Source organism: Mustela nivalis, assembly GCF_964662115.1.
Source record: "Mustela nivalis genome assembly, chromosome: 7".
NCBI classification, from domain to species: Eukaryota; Metazoa; Chordata; class Mammalia; order Carnivora; family Mustelidae; genus Mustela; species Mustela nivalis.
In genome coordinates, this window is record NC_139026.1 from 61,561,997 (window position 1) to 61,576,509 (window position 14,513).

A 14,513-nucleotide genomic window follows, 5' to 3' on the forward strand; every position below is an offset into this window, starting at 1 on the left:
TACTTTTCTTTGGTTTTGGTTTTTGTAAATTAAGGTGTAAGGTCTTAAGTGTGCACCTATATTTTCTTCTAGAACTTTTATATTTTTGTTTTTGCATTTTAAATTCTTATTTCATATAATTATTTTATTAATAATACTAATAATAACATTCTTCTTCTTATGGCATGTGGTAGGGATAAAGTTTGATCTTTTCCAAAAGGGACAACTTTTTCCCAGTTCCATTTATTAAACACTCCTTTTCTCCCCCCTCTGCATATACCAAATTTGCACCCTGAAGTCATTCTCTTTCAGAGCTTCTGAACTCTATCTACTCTAATGGTCAATTTGTCTCTATTACTATGCCAGCCATTATCTTAAATATCAGAATTTCATTATAAGCCCTGATTATTAAATCCCCTTAAGTAATTTTTTAGGTAAAAAATCTTTGGGTTAAAAAAATGGTATCTGTAAATGAAGTATATACATACTATACATGTAGTGTTAATCCATTTCAAATATTTTCCTTTTAAAGTGTATGTTTTTGAAAGGAGTGGAATTAGTTAATTCTGAAACCATACATTTATTACATATTCTAATACAAAAGAAATAAAAATGTCTTCTTAGTATTGGTACATATGGGATTTTATTACAGAGTTAGAGTATTTTAACGAAAGAACCACAAGTTCCAAATTCAAGGATAGCATTCACTAAAGATACTTACAGGTTGCTACTTGTTTCTCCAAGTATAAAATGGGCCTGATGCAGATTTTACCTCAACATGAATTGTTTGGTGATAAAAATGACTGATTTAACATTTTCTAATGAAGCGATGCTTAGCATTTGCCTTTACTTGAGATTTTAATCTATTCTAGGCAATTACGCTTCCGCACATTAGAAGCTTTAACGTAGGGGTAAATTCAAAGCTGTTTCTGATACATTGGTTTGCCTGGAGAAGACTGAGGAAAATCACTGTAACTTGCTAACTGAAATTTCACAGACCCGGTGTCATCTGAGGGGAGCCTAACTGGCTTGAGGGTGGACAGTAGAATACGGCTACAAGTCCTTAAGGTAAACACATCCTCTAGTCTGCCCCATATTCTAGGGCAGCTGAAAAAATTTATAGATCTTTTTGTACTTAGTGGACACCAATGCTGGGCCGAACTAATTGCTGGGACCCTCACCGTAGAATCCACTTGTTGAGTGAGAGTTTTCAAATGGAATTCTGATATGAAACATCATACCCTAAATCCATTCTCTGGATTTTCTCCCTTCTTCCCTATCAAGCTAAGGTAGATATCATGAACAACCAACTGGATCCTCACAGCAACATCCTGATAAATACAGGAAGTACCATTTAGTAGGAACAGCCAAATAGAAACTCCTTGAGCTCCTGTGCCCACCAAAATAGTAGCACCAGTGCAATTTCTGCTGACAAAATGAATTCCACTCTCTCTGCCTACTTTACTCAATACAAGCTCAGAGTCCCATATGGAAGCTTCTATTTGTAGAAGGCTAGGTTTTGTGGCAACACTCTAGGTGCTGGCAGTGGGAGACATATAGAGGAATGGGTTTTTGGTCTTTTCAGGTTCTATAGTGGGAGATAGTTCAATGAATGCATATGATGGGGACTTCTCCAGATGTACAAAAGTAGTTCAGTTTCTAGGCAACCAAAAGAACACAAGAGTAATTTGTCCAAAGTCCTAGAGCTAACTGACAGAGCTGAATTCACTAACTCCAAATCTTTCTGCTCTAAGACCCAGGGTAGATATTGTGTACAATTAGGTAAACAGTGACAATATTTTGGATTTATAGTATTTCCCGACAAACAAACCAACCCTGAACCACCTTGACACTTGTTTGCCCTTAAAAAATTTAGTGGTTTGAAGAATTTATTACTTCATGTAGCAGATGACCAACCTGAGATAAAGAGAAGCTTAATGACTTCCCCATGCAAATAGTCTATAGTAGATTTACCATCATTTGTTTTTTCTAACTCTGATTCATTACCTGCCCTCTGAAAAGAAAAGGATATGACTACAAAGAAATACTTTGAAGCTGGATCATAAGCTTTTCTCACCCAGACTTTTTCTTGACGTTGGGAGGGGGGGTGGTCAGTAACAGGAAAACTGAAATTTAGGAGATACAGAAAATAATGGATTTGATCAGACTGGACTATGAGAGGACTAGAACCTAGTTAAATTATCACAGCTTTAAATAATGCAAAGTCCAGGGATGCCTGGATGGCTCAGTTGGTTAAGTGTCTGTCTACCTTCCGCTCGGGTCATGACCCCAGGGTCCTGGGATCGAGCACCACATCAGGCTCCTTGCTCATTGGGGAACTTGCTTCTCTCTCTGCCTGCTGCTCCCCCTGCTTGTGTGTGCTCTCTCTCTCTCTCTCTCTCTGGCAAATAAGTGAATAAAATCTTAACAAAAAATAATGCAAAGTCCAGCTTAAATGGAAACGTACTCTAAAAACTTCTTGGCATATTTCCACTTTAATAATCCAACACCATCTGTGAAAACAAATGAGTATTATAGGTCTCCACTAAATGGATTATATGTTTCTTAGTAGACACCTGTTCAGAGCACTTAGGTATTAGGTGACTCAGGATCTAAAACATTTCCATATCTATTGATTGAGCCTAGATATTGAATTGAAATGTCAGGAAATACAGTGGCAATTTTAGAGGAAAAAATATAATGAAGAAATAATATATATATCCATTGTAAGCTCTTTATTTTTGAGATTTATCAAAGGCAAAGTCTTAATTCATTTGTACTGAGCATCTAATTTATGAAATGCTTTCACAATGCAACTGCACCATGAAACATTGCTGCTAGGACAGCCAGTTGTGTGGTTGTATATTATGGGCTGTAAGTTGCGGAATTAGGGAGGCTCCTCCATCCACTGGACTGACAACGCGGGGTCTCTCTGTAATGTTGGGTGTGCTTGGCCAGCCTGGCTAAATGTGGTGGCCCTGGATTTGTCACTCAAATTTAGTTCATGGTTTTCTTTCCTGTATCACGTGCTCTTCAGGACCTGGAAAAGAGTCCATAGAAAGAGAAGTACAGACTTGTGTTTTGTTATAATTAAACTTGTATTGTAGAAATACACTGAGCTTTGAAAAACAAATATAGTGATTCAAGAAACAGCAAAATTTAAATAGGAGGGGACATACACTGCAAACAAATGTAGCCACACTCCAGTAATACTTAAGAATTTCCGGAGATCAGAATCACCGAGGACTTTGACATGTAGGAGAGTGAATGCTTTCCAAACTTAAGTTTTGTGTGTGTGTGTGTGTGTGTGTGCACTGGCACAATAATAGATGGTCAGAGACCTAGGGATATTCACCATCTCTTGAAAGGTATTATCTTCCGTGATAAAAGCCAGTCTGAAATAAGAAATAACATATCTCAGTATGCAGCATGCATATTCCATGGAGATGGCTGTGGAGAAATGCATGAAGCAGGAACAGATAGATACAGATATTCTTCTGTTCTTCGGGACAAGAGGAAAGAAATAGCTAAGGGAAGGCAGCCTGGAAAAAACAAAGAAACAAAAAAAAGTAGACAGAAGATTGCTCTAGAAGTTCCTTTTCCACCTGCCTTACTGGGAGCCCAGCTGCCCAAGATGTAGACTTATGAAAAATGAGTCTAAGCTAACCTGATGATGTCAGATAGTAAATGGGTTCTCCATTCAGGTAATTAATACACTTGTAACTTGGAGCATTGAGGTGGAACATATTTTGGGATAGACACATCAGCCACCAAAGCCTAGTTAAAAAAAAAAAAAAAAAATGAAAGAAAGTAGAAATGGCCTTTGGTCCTGAAAGACAATTTTTTTTTTTTTCTCATTAATCAACTCTCATTCATAGCTTAGCAAAGAGAAGAGCCAATAGAGGTAAGTCTTTTAAAAACTTTTTAAAAGATGTTTGGAAATGACTATTTTAGGACTTTTTACTCTCATACAGTGCATCCTAACCTTTAATGCTTGTAAGGATCAGTAGAAGTAATGCAAAAAAAAAAAAAAAAAAAAAAAAGGCTTTGTATGTTCCATCAGCAGAAATTCTGATTTGGTGGGTCTAAAGAAGCCCAGGTATTTTATTTCTTAACAAACTTCCAGGAGATTCCAAAGCACATGGCCTTGAGAGAATGTGATGATCCCAGGTCCACAAAGCACAATATTCCTATTTTTTCATCAGGCTCTTAACTCTGTGTAACATAGCTTCAGAGTCTAAAATTTAAGACAGAATTAGAGTGGAGAACCAGAAAGGCATTGCAAGCAGCTGAATAAAAATATTTGTCCATTCTGTGAAAGCTGATAGGAGGAGGATTTTTCTTTGAAAGAAAAAAAATATATTACAAGGAAGTAAAGCTTATCTTTTTTCTTCCTAGAAAGATTGTTTTTAAGATATTGTTTATAGTTTGAAATGTCTCCCTTGATCGTATCATTAGCAGTAATGGTTGGTTGGGGAGTTTTAGAGGTGTTAGAATACACAAATAGATAAAATTTTGAGTAATGCAAACATCCACCCACAGAGATAGTATTTGAGGATGTCGTTTTAATAGAACATTTAAATATGGAAATATTTCTGTATTTGCATTTACAAGGTATATCTATTTCTATTAAAGATTCTCTGAGGAAAATATTTAATATTGTTTTAAATATGTGCTTATTGTTCATAAGACAAAAGCACTGCATCTTAGAAAGTTGAAAACAGTAACTAAATATAAAGTTACCACATAGCTTTCTGAACATTAATCATCAAAGAAGAGTTCTCAAGCTAGTAATAGTCTGTGGACTCATATTTATTGGTTTAATTATAACATTGCTAAAGTGAGAAAAAAAAATCAACCCAGCAGAAATACATAGAAAACTCTTATAATGTGACTATTTCATTATGGAAAAGAAAATAGGACAAAAGTTTTCAAAAATATTATTATATATACCACTTAAATTGCTTCCAATAGAAATTCAAAAGGATAGAATGGCATGATAGTGAAATAAGAAATGTTAAAGAATAAAATAGAACATGGCCTAATACAATATGCTGTAGGGGAAAATAAAGTGTGTGCAGAAAGACAAAAATAGTAAATATAAGAAATCAGGCCAATAAAAGACAAGACTTACAAGAATAACCTTCTAAGTTTCCACAGAGAGTTTGAGAATGCTCTCTGAAGATGGAAACCAGGAGCCAAATGGTCCAAGATGATTCCAAGGAGAGGCCTGGAGGAAGAAAAAGGGAAGCAATGATTATAAAATTATAGATCTGGAAGGGATTTGAAAGATTAGTCACAGGGTGCATGAGTGGCACAGTTGGTTAAACCTCTGACTCTTGACTTTAGCTCAGGTCATGATCTTGCACAGAACAGCCTCTCGGGTCTCTGTTCATGGTTCATAGGATGCATCTTTAATACTCTCCCTTGACTCATTTTTTTCTTTCTTGTACCTTGTCCTACTCTACATCCTGCTTTTTTTTTTTTTTTTTGCTTTGAAATTTAGAAACAACTTTTATTTAAGATCTGAAATACAATTCCTAAAATATCAACTTCTCCAGAAAACCATGGCTACCCAATAATGCGTTACCTCTGTCCTGTTAGAATGTGTGTTCGACTCAAATACAAAAACCATGACACAAAGCACCATCCTTCAACAATTTGAGCAAAGATAGAATGCCTAAGGAAAAACACAGATGGACTTGTAGAGGATGGGCTGCTTCACTTCAAACCCCATTTTTTAAAAAAAGAGCACAAATGCATGGGTTTTGAGGTACATGCATTAAGTTGAAACTTTGGCACTAGGAATCAGGACATTTTGTCACGTAGTGTTAACACATACTAGAAAATTGTGTAGCATCAAAGGGATAGAACCACCAGCATTCAAGCAACATTGTCCGCTAGGCACTAAAATGTTCTGCTGAATGCTTCTTCTTCATCTAATGACTGTGTCACTGGTAGCAACTTTGAAATGAGAAAAAGAGCTTGCACTCTTTTCATCTTCTATTTAAAACAAAACAGAAAACAAACTGAAACACAAGCCCTGTTCTACATTTACAATTTTAAAGAACATCAATTTTACAAGAAAAAGACTAATAATAAAAAGAATGTTTACAGATACAGACGTAATAGTGAGTGGTCAGTAGACCCTCACGGGGCTTTGTGGTGGCGAAGCCACTTTATAATCACTGGCAGTAAACAGAGATGCAGCATTCCTTGGCAGGTATTTTAGGAAATCATGTGAATAGCCCAACAATAATGCAAGGGTCTTCTCATCAAGGGGCCTATATGCCAACATTGCTCCGATTTTTACAAATAATCTCTGTAGGTGTAGGGCTCCCTCAACCTGTGACATTGGCATATCAGGGCAAGCCAAGAGGATTTCTTCATAGTGGGGCCTCCCAAATTTGTGGAGCAGCTGAATGCCCAACATCACATTGAAATATTCTTTTATTCTTGTCACAACTTCATTAACTACATACTCCTTATTACCAACATTTCCCTGCAACTTCTTGCAATTTGCATACTCTTCCAGAATGGCATCTGCATTTTCCTTAGCAGGGAGTTGAAACAGCTGCTTCTAGCCTGGTAACTAAGTCCCAGTCCTGAACGAACCATGATTTTAATTCTTCAGGAATCTTTACTTTAACTTCCATTCTATTCTCTTTCTTTCTTTCCTTCTTTCCTTCCTTCATTCCTTTGTTCCTTCGTTCCTTTCCTTTCCTTCTTTCCTTCTTTCCTTCTTTCTTTCTTTTTTGAGAGAGGGAGAGGGAGAAACAGATCCTCCACTGAGTGGGGAGCCCGACACAGGGCTCGATCCCAGGACCTGGAGATCGTGACCTGACCCAAAGGCAGATGCTTAATGACTGAGCCTCCCAGGCTTCCCACTTCCATTCTTTTCTTAAGCGGCTTCTTATTTTCAACAATGGGGTCTGTCCAGGACCCTTTCCTTCTGAGGTGGCTGGGGTGCTTTGCTGGCACTACCACCATCTCCATTTCCAGGAGTCTTCTGCTTATTCTTTCTTGTCTTCCTCAGAGATCCCAGGATGGGGGGTTCTCTGCAGAACAGCACCCACCCCAACTGCCTGGGAGAGCCAGTTCCAGGTTCTTCTGCTGTGGACCAGCAGTCTTCTAGTAGGTTGTTTGAAGTTGTCTTCTGCAGATTGTTGTCCATAAGTTTGAGAACCCTACTTTCTGGAACTCATTCAACCCTGTTTTCACTCCAACCAATAATCTTCTTCCTTATTTACCTTCCAAGAACTCCTAGCGTTTTCCCAGATGGAACCTCCTAGATCTCCTGGGATGGTCTGGAAGGATGAAGTGGGAGAGACAACCCAGATTCTGTAATCAGGGATGGTTCTGCAATCAGGATCAGATCTTCTGATCCTTACTATACAGCAAACTTAGTTTTTCTGATGATGGCATTTTTGTCCTGATCTCCAAGCACAGTGCCCTTCAGGCAAGTATGCACAACCAGTTTTTTCTACATCCTGCTCTTAAACTTCATTTTTTACTACCCTATTTCTACCTCTGTCTTATACTCTGAACTTACATTTATATTAAATCTTTGGCTGTGATCAACCATACTCAGCTCTTCACATTCAACCAATCCTCCTTGATACCCTCATATCTTGACACATCCTCAGCTCTTCACTGCCCACCCCCCACCCTCACACCCTATCCCAGTTGATTTTCTTTCACTCTGTGGTCAAGACTTTTTAAGTTCAACCTCTTAATTTGAAAGCTAAATAAATGAAGTTCTACAGAAGTTATGTAGCTTGCCAAAGTCGTTTGGGTAATGAGTAGACATAATCCTGTGATTTACATCCATTCCAGTTGTATTTCTACCTATAGTTCTCTCTTTAGTCCTAGCACAAATGGGCAGATCCTTAAGTTAAACTCAGGTCCTCCTTCTAGTAATTTTTTTTCTTCAGCTCACCCAGCAAATTGTCAAGAAGGGAGGCCAAAACAAGTGTCTGTGCTCCACTCATCATGATTCTAATGTGATTCCTTAGAAACCCAGCACACTTTGGCCCTCAGGTAGTGTACGGCTTGGTCTACAAAGCATGGTCCACAGACCAACAGCAGCAGCATTACTGGAACTTTGTGAGAAATATAGAACCTCAGGTCTGCTTCATTTACGAGCATCAGAATCCTCATGTGTTCCTTATATTGATGAGAGGAAGGGAGGCTGAAGATATGGGAGCAAAACTCCTTGCTTTGAATTTTTTAGGAACTGTGCTGAGACACTCATTTTCCCCCTATGCTGTTTACCTTAAAAAAAAAAAAAAGCCATTATTGGGGCACCTGGGTGGCTCAGTGGGTTGAGCTACTGCCTTCGGCTCGGGTCATGATCTCAGGGTCCTGGGATCGAGCCCCACTTCAGGCTCTCTGCTCAACAGGGAGCCTGCTTCCTCCTCTCTCTCTGCCTGCCTCTCTGCCTGCTGGTGATCTCTGTCTGTCAAATAAATAAATAAAATCTTTAAAAAAAAAAGCCATTATTATTTTTAATGAGTAGTTTTTTAAAGAGCAGTTTTAGATTCACAGCAAAAGTAAGATGACAGTACAGAAATTTTTCACATTACCCTCTGCCTCGACACATGCACAGCCCCCATGAAATGGTACATTTGCTACAATTGATGAACCCACACAGACACATTATAATTACCCAAAACCTATAGTTTACATTAGGATTCACTCTTGGTATTGTACATTCCATGGGTTTAGGCATGTACCCATCATTATGGGATCATTCAGAGTATTTTCACTGTCCTAAAAATCCTCCATGCTCTGCCTGTTCATCCCTTCCATTTACCCCACCCCTGAGAACCACTAAACTTTTTAAATTGTCATAGTTGGCCATTTTCAGAATGACATATAGTTGGGAGTCATGCATATGTAGTTTTTTCATATTGACTTCTTTTACTAGGATTCCTCCATGTCTTTTCATAGCTTGATTACTCATTTCTTTTAATGCTGAGTCTTCTTCCATTGTCTGTATGGACCCCAGTTTGTTTATCCATTTACCTACTGAAGAATAAGTTGGTTACTTCCAAGTTTTGCCAATTATGAATAAAACTGATACAAACATCCATGCGCAGATGTTTGTGTAGATATGAATTTTCTACTCCTTTGGGTAAATACCAAGGAGCCTGCTTGTTGGATTGTGTAATAAGGATCTGTTCACATTGGTAAGAAACCACCAAACTGTCTTCCGAAGTGGCTGTGCTATTTTGTGCTCCCACCACCGATGAATGAGAGTTCCTGTGGCTCCACAAGACCACATTGTCAGTGTTCCAGAACCTGGCCATTCTAATAGGTATATAGCAGTATCTAATCATTGTTTTGATTTTCATTCTCCTGATGACATATGATGTGGATCCTCTCTCCATATGCTTATTTGCGGTCTGTGTATTCTTTTTTGATGAAATGTCTGTCAAGGTCTTTGGCCCATATTTTAATTAGATTGTTTCCTTTCTTAATGTTCACTTTGAGTTCTTTGTATATTTTGCACTGCAGTCCTTTATCAGTTGGGTCTTTAGTAAATAACTTTTTCTCGTGTGTGTTTTGTTTTTTCATTCTCTTTACATTGACTTTTATTTGTCCTTTTAATGAAGTCCAATGTCTCAATTCTTCCTTCATGGATTGTGCCTTTGGTGTTATGTCTGATAAGTCAGTGCAATACCAAGGTCATCTAGGTTTTCTCCTATGTTATCTTCTAGGAGTTTTATAACTTTTCATTTTACATTTGCTATCAAAAATCTTAAAAGATTTCTTTTGTCACTTGCAATACCTGAAATAATAACATGTTGGCCTTTCTTGCTTGTGATAACAAGGGGTGCTTGAGTGAAATTTATGTCCATTCCTCCTCTTTTTTTAGGTACTTCTTACTGTGATTTAAACCACTGCAGGATGTAAAGGCATTCTGATCCACTCAAGAGAAAAGGTTAGAATGTATTAAATATGTTGCATGTTTAAAAAGCTAACATAATATTGAAATGTGTAAACATGGTTGGTATAAACAGTCCACAAAGCACAGTATTTCTGCTTTGCTCAGCAATAGCAAGGCTTTGAAAACAATGTGCAACCCAATTTTGGTGTGTAAAATAGTAAGAAGAAGGTGAGAACTTGGAAGAAACTATTGGGAGCTGAATAAAAATGGTGCTTATATTGTGTGGGCTGACAGAAATTGTCCATTTCAGTGTTCTTATATACCGTAACTCACATTTTGCAAGGACAATATGGGTTTGCCTTTAGCTATTGTCTTATAAAGTGGAGCTGTCTTCCAAATGAGCTGTGTCTGCTGAGCATTTGAGAAAATATGAAGAGCTAAGAAAGCATGACAATTCCTGATTCAGGTCTGGCCACACTGACTTGGTATGTATGCTGCAGACAGGAAATTCTGGTGCTCAGTCTCTGCTTAAGAGAACTTGGGTGTCTGCAGTAACAGAAGGAAAAGGGAAGGCATGTATGGAGTACCTTTGATATATACATCCAAGGTTTTGAAATTCTGGGCAGACTATCAAAATGTAATTCTATACATAATCCAAAAGAAGGCATAAACAGTATTTCCTTTTTATTACCACTTTTTCCCCTTGTTTTTCTCCCAAACTCTATGTACTAAGAATATTTTCCTAGCTTCAAAGTTTATAAAATTAAATGTCCTAGATACTTCCAGTATAATTAACCTCTAATAGAATCCTAGAGGCCTAATTTAAATCCTCAGGATTCTATTTTAGGTTCCAGTAGTATAAAATATAAAGTTTCATAAGCTTCAAAGATTGACATTTTGTGTCCTGGAGGTATCAGACCCATTGCCTTTTATGTACAGGTTCGATTTTCATTCGTTTTAGCTCATCTCTGGAATTTTGGAAAGAATGACTGGTTTCACAGAAATGCTTCTTGACTTAGAAGGTTTGACTAATGGAGGGGAAATAGCCTGAGGCAGATGAATGGGGGGAACACAGCCTGGAAACTAGAGAAATGAGAGTAGCCGAGGGAGAAACTTTCCTGTGTTCTTTGGCCATTACTGCTGCGTTTGTTCCACTTTTGCAGTTTCTAGTTGCAGAGATGTCAGGAGCATAAATATGAGAAAGTGTCACTCAAAGTGACAGCTTAAGCCACATATGCTTAAGTGATTTCAGCCAGACCATGCACTTCAAATCAACCCTGGAGTGAACAGATTCACCAAAAATTGGAAAATGAAGTGTTGTCCTTACAGAGGGTTTGGCCAGCTATAGATAGGTGACGTGGACCCAAGATCCCAGGCATATTGTGAGGGATAACGCTAAAGCATGTGACATCAAGGTAGTGATGACCTGATTCAGGCAGAAGTGGAGAGACATTTCCAAGTCCACACCTTGGTTTTTCACCAAACATTTATTATTTTCTGAACCAAATTCTTCAATGATGCTACATTCCCATTCTGAAAACAATAGGTTACAGCGACAGCCCTGGAGATAGACTTCAGGACACATATAATGCCATCCTACCCTTCTGCATTTCTTTTCCTCTTTTCTGTGCCTCAGTATCTTTTTTTTAAATTAAATTGATTTATTTATTTTCAGAAAAACAGTATTCATTATTTTTTCACCACACCCAGTGCTCCATGCAATCCGTGCCCTCTATAATACCCACCACCTGGTACCCCAACCTCCCACCCCCCCGCCACTTCAAAACCCTCAGATTGTTTTTCAGAGTCCATAGTCTCTCGTGATTTGCCTCCCCTTCCAATTTACCCCAACTCCCTTCTCTCTAACACCCCTTGTCCTCCATGATATTTGTTACGCTCCACAAATAAATGAAACCATATGATAGTTGACTCTCTCTGCTTGACTTATTTCACTCAGCATAATCTCTTCTAGTCCAGTCCATGTTGCTACAAAAGTTGGGTATTCATCCTTTCTGATGGAGGCATCAGTATCTTTAACACTGCTGGCAATGTCCAAATCGAGGTCTCAGTTGTGTTGCTGGGAGAATCAGCGGTAGGAAAAAGGGGAAGAGACATTGTCAAGATTTAGAGAAGTGCCAAAGATCAATAAATACAATGCTGGGATGCTAAGGAGAACAGGCAGTAGCCAACTGTAGGCATTCGGTTGTGATTTCCATATTTGGATAGGATAGAGTGATATTCATAGAGAGGGATGAATAGACAACGAGGAAATCAACAGGCATGATCGTGAAGGTGATAATACTATGACACAATACATTAACACATTTATATCACATTTACCTATGACACATTTACCATTTACGTTATGTGCATGTACATTACTATGACATACTATCACCGGATACGCTCAGGCTCCATTCATCCTGACCACTCAGTCACATTTCATGGCGTTGGTTGACCCGTGAGAACCATAAACATTCTCGATGACACCTTGCATACCTTATTTTATTTACTGGTCCCAGGAAGACTTTGTCAGCTCCTGTTTTACCTCCGTTTTCCCTGTTGAAGAGACCGAGGCACAGAGAGGTGAAGCAGCTCTCCACATCACATACCCATTCTGGCTCTAGAATCTTAGATTTAATGGATGTGCTCTGCTGTCTGTCTTGTATCACACTGAAGAGGAGGTAAATAGATGAAAGAGGTGATATATAGGGGTGAGACTGGATGTCTCTGTGAAATGGAAGATCAGGTTTAAAAGAATAGTTGAACAGGCAATTGAGATGCCCAGAAGCCTGTGGTCAGATGTTAATGATGACAAAATGATGTCACCATTTTGTGTTAATGATGACAAAACCAAACAGAGGGCCACTGCGATGAGAGGAGGACATGGAGGAACAGGAAGAGCCTGATATTTTGTGCTTCCTTCAAATGAATTTGGCTTCTCCTAAAATGGTCCTCTCCAAACGGATATGTAAGATGAGCCATTAAAGTATGAAGAAAATGTCAGAATGTTAATCTAACCTAGTTATATAATACTTATCAAAAATATATTATTTCCCTAATATTAAATATATGGATTGATTCTCGCTTCTTCACTTGAATGTACATGAGACAATCCTATGTAGGGCACATCTCCCAATACATCCTGAAAGAAGAGCAGAAATTTCACAGCACAGCGGGAATTAACAATGTCTCATGGTTTACTTGCACCAAGGGAAGTGGATTTATGGATTGTAGTGTCTAGTCCTAATGGCACTAAACTTCCAAAATGACAAATGGCTCTAACAGATTAAAAAAAAAATCATAGATTGAAAAAATTTATAATGCAAGAACAAGCGGGGAACAGAATGGAAGAGCTGCTGCCCTTTGTATCCCTAGCCACATTATGAAGTAAAATAAGGATCATTGATCACACTAACATACTTATACCACATTGCTCTCACTGATGTTTTTGTGCATAAAAATGACACAATATGAATTTACATCATTTTATTTCCTTTTTAGGTTTAGAATTAAACTGTATCCTTAGAGAGAGGCCTGAGAGATACAGGATGAGATAAAGCATCTCACATTGGGATGATCCTATGGGATGCGGCAGTCGTGGAGGCAGATTTCAGGAATCAACATCCTTGGTCCAGCAAGTGGTGTAGGTGCTGGAAATAGCTGGTGAAGAGCAAGAAGGCAAGACACACATTTCTCAAGTGAGGCCAGCTGACGTGTCAGACATGGATTCTCAGCTTGGAGTATCATGGGTCAGCGCTTCACAGAGGGTTACCAGTAGATTGTATGAGAAGTTTGGATTTCTATTTATTGGATAAGACTAATTCCTTATTTCACTTTCCCCTTTCAAGGGGATCTCTGGAAGATGGAAGGAAGGTATACTATGTGTACTAGGTTGAATTGTGTTCCCCATTTCCACCAAAAGATAGGTGCAAATCCTAACCCACAGTACCTATGAATGTGACATTATTTAGAAATATGGTCTTTGCAGATGTAATCAGTTAAGATGAGATCATACTGGATTAGTGTGGGCCCTTATCAAATTACAGGTGTCCTTATGAGAAAAGAAAAATTTAGGCTTTGGGGTTTTTTTCAGCTTCACTGAGATATAATTGACATACTAAATTTTGTAAGGTTAAGATATAGAAAGTACTGATTTGATACACTTACATATTTCAAAATTATTTCCACCACAGTGTTTGCTAATACCTCCATTGTGTCACATAATTATCTTTTGGGGAGGGTAATAACATTTAAGATCTACTTTCTTGCCAACTTTCAAGTATAAAGTATTATTAACTATAATCACCATCAGTGCATTAAATCCTTATAACTTACTCATCTTACACCTGGAAGTCTGTATCATATAGCCGACATCTCCCCATTCACCACATCCCCCAGCTCCTAATAACTGCCTTGTTACTTTCTCTTTCTATGAGTTCAGGTTTCTTTAGATTCCACATATAAGTGATATTGGACAGTATTTGGTTTTTCTGTGTGGCTTATTTCACTTAGCATAATACCCTTAAGATCTGTCCATATTGTCTCAAATGGCAAAATTTCAAGAGGAAAATTTGGAAACAAAGATAGACAAGTGAGGGGCGTCTGGGTGGCTCCGTTGGTTAAGTGATTGCCTTTGGCT

General features: G+C 38.2%; 1 pseudogene across 1 annotated transcript; it reads right to left on the minus strand.

The window, feature by feature from the left end:
- Positions 1 to 6,118: 6,118 nt before the first annotated feature.
- Positions 6,119 to 7,184, minus strand: LOC309870241 (mortality factor 4-like protein 2 pseudogene; annotated as a pseudogene). Its single transcript has 2 exons — positions 6,904 to 7,184; positions 6,119 to 6,664 (listed from the first exon to the last, which is right to left on the minus strand). The product of its transcript is annotated as a mortality factor 4-like protein 2 pseudogene (transcript).
- Positions 7,185 to 14,513: the final 7,329 nt, after the last annotated feature.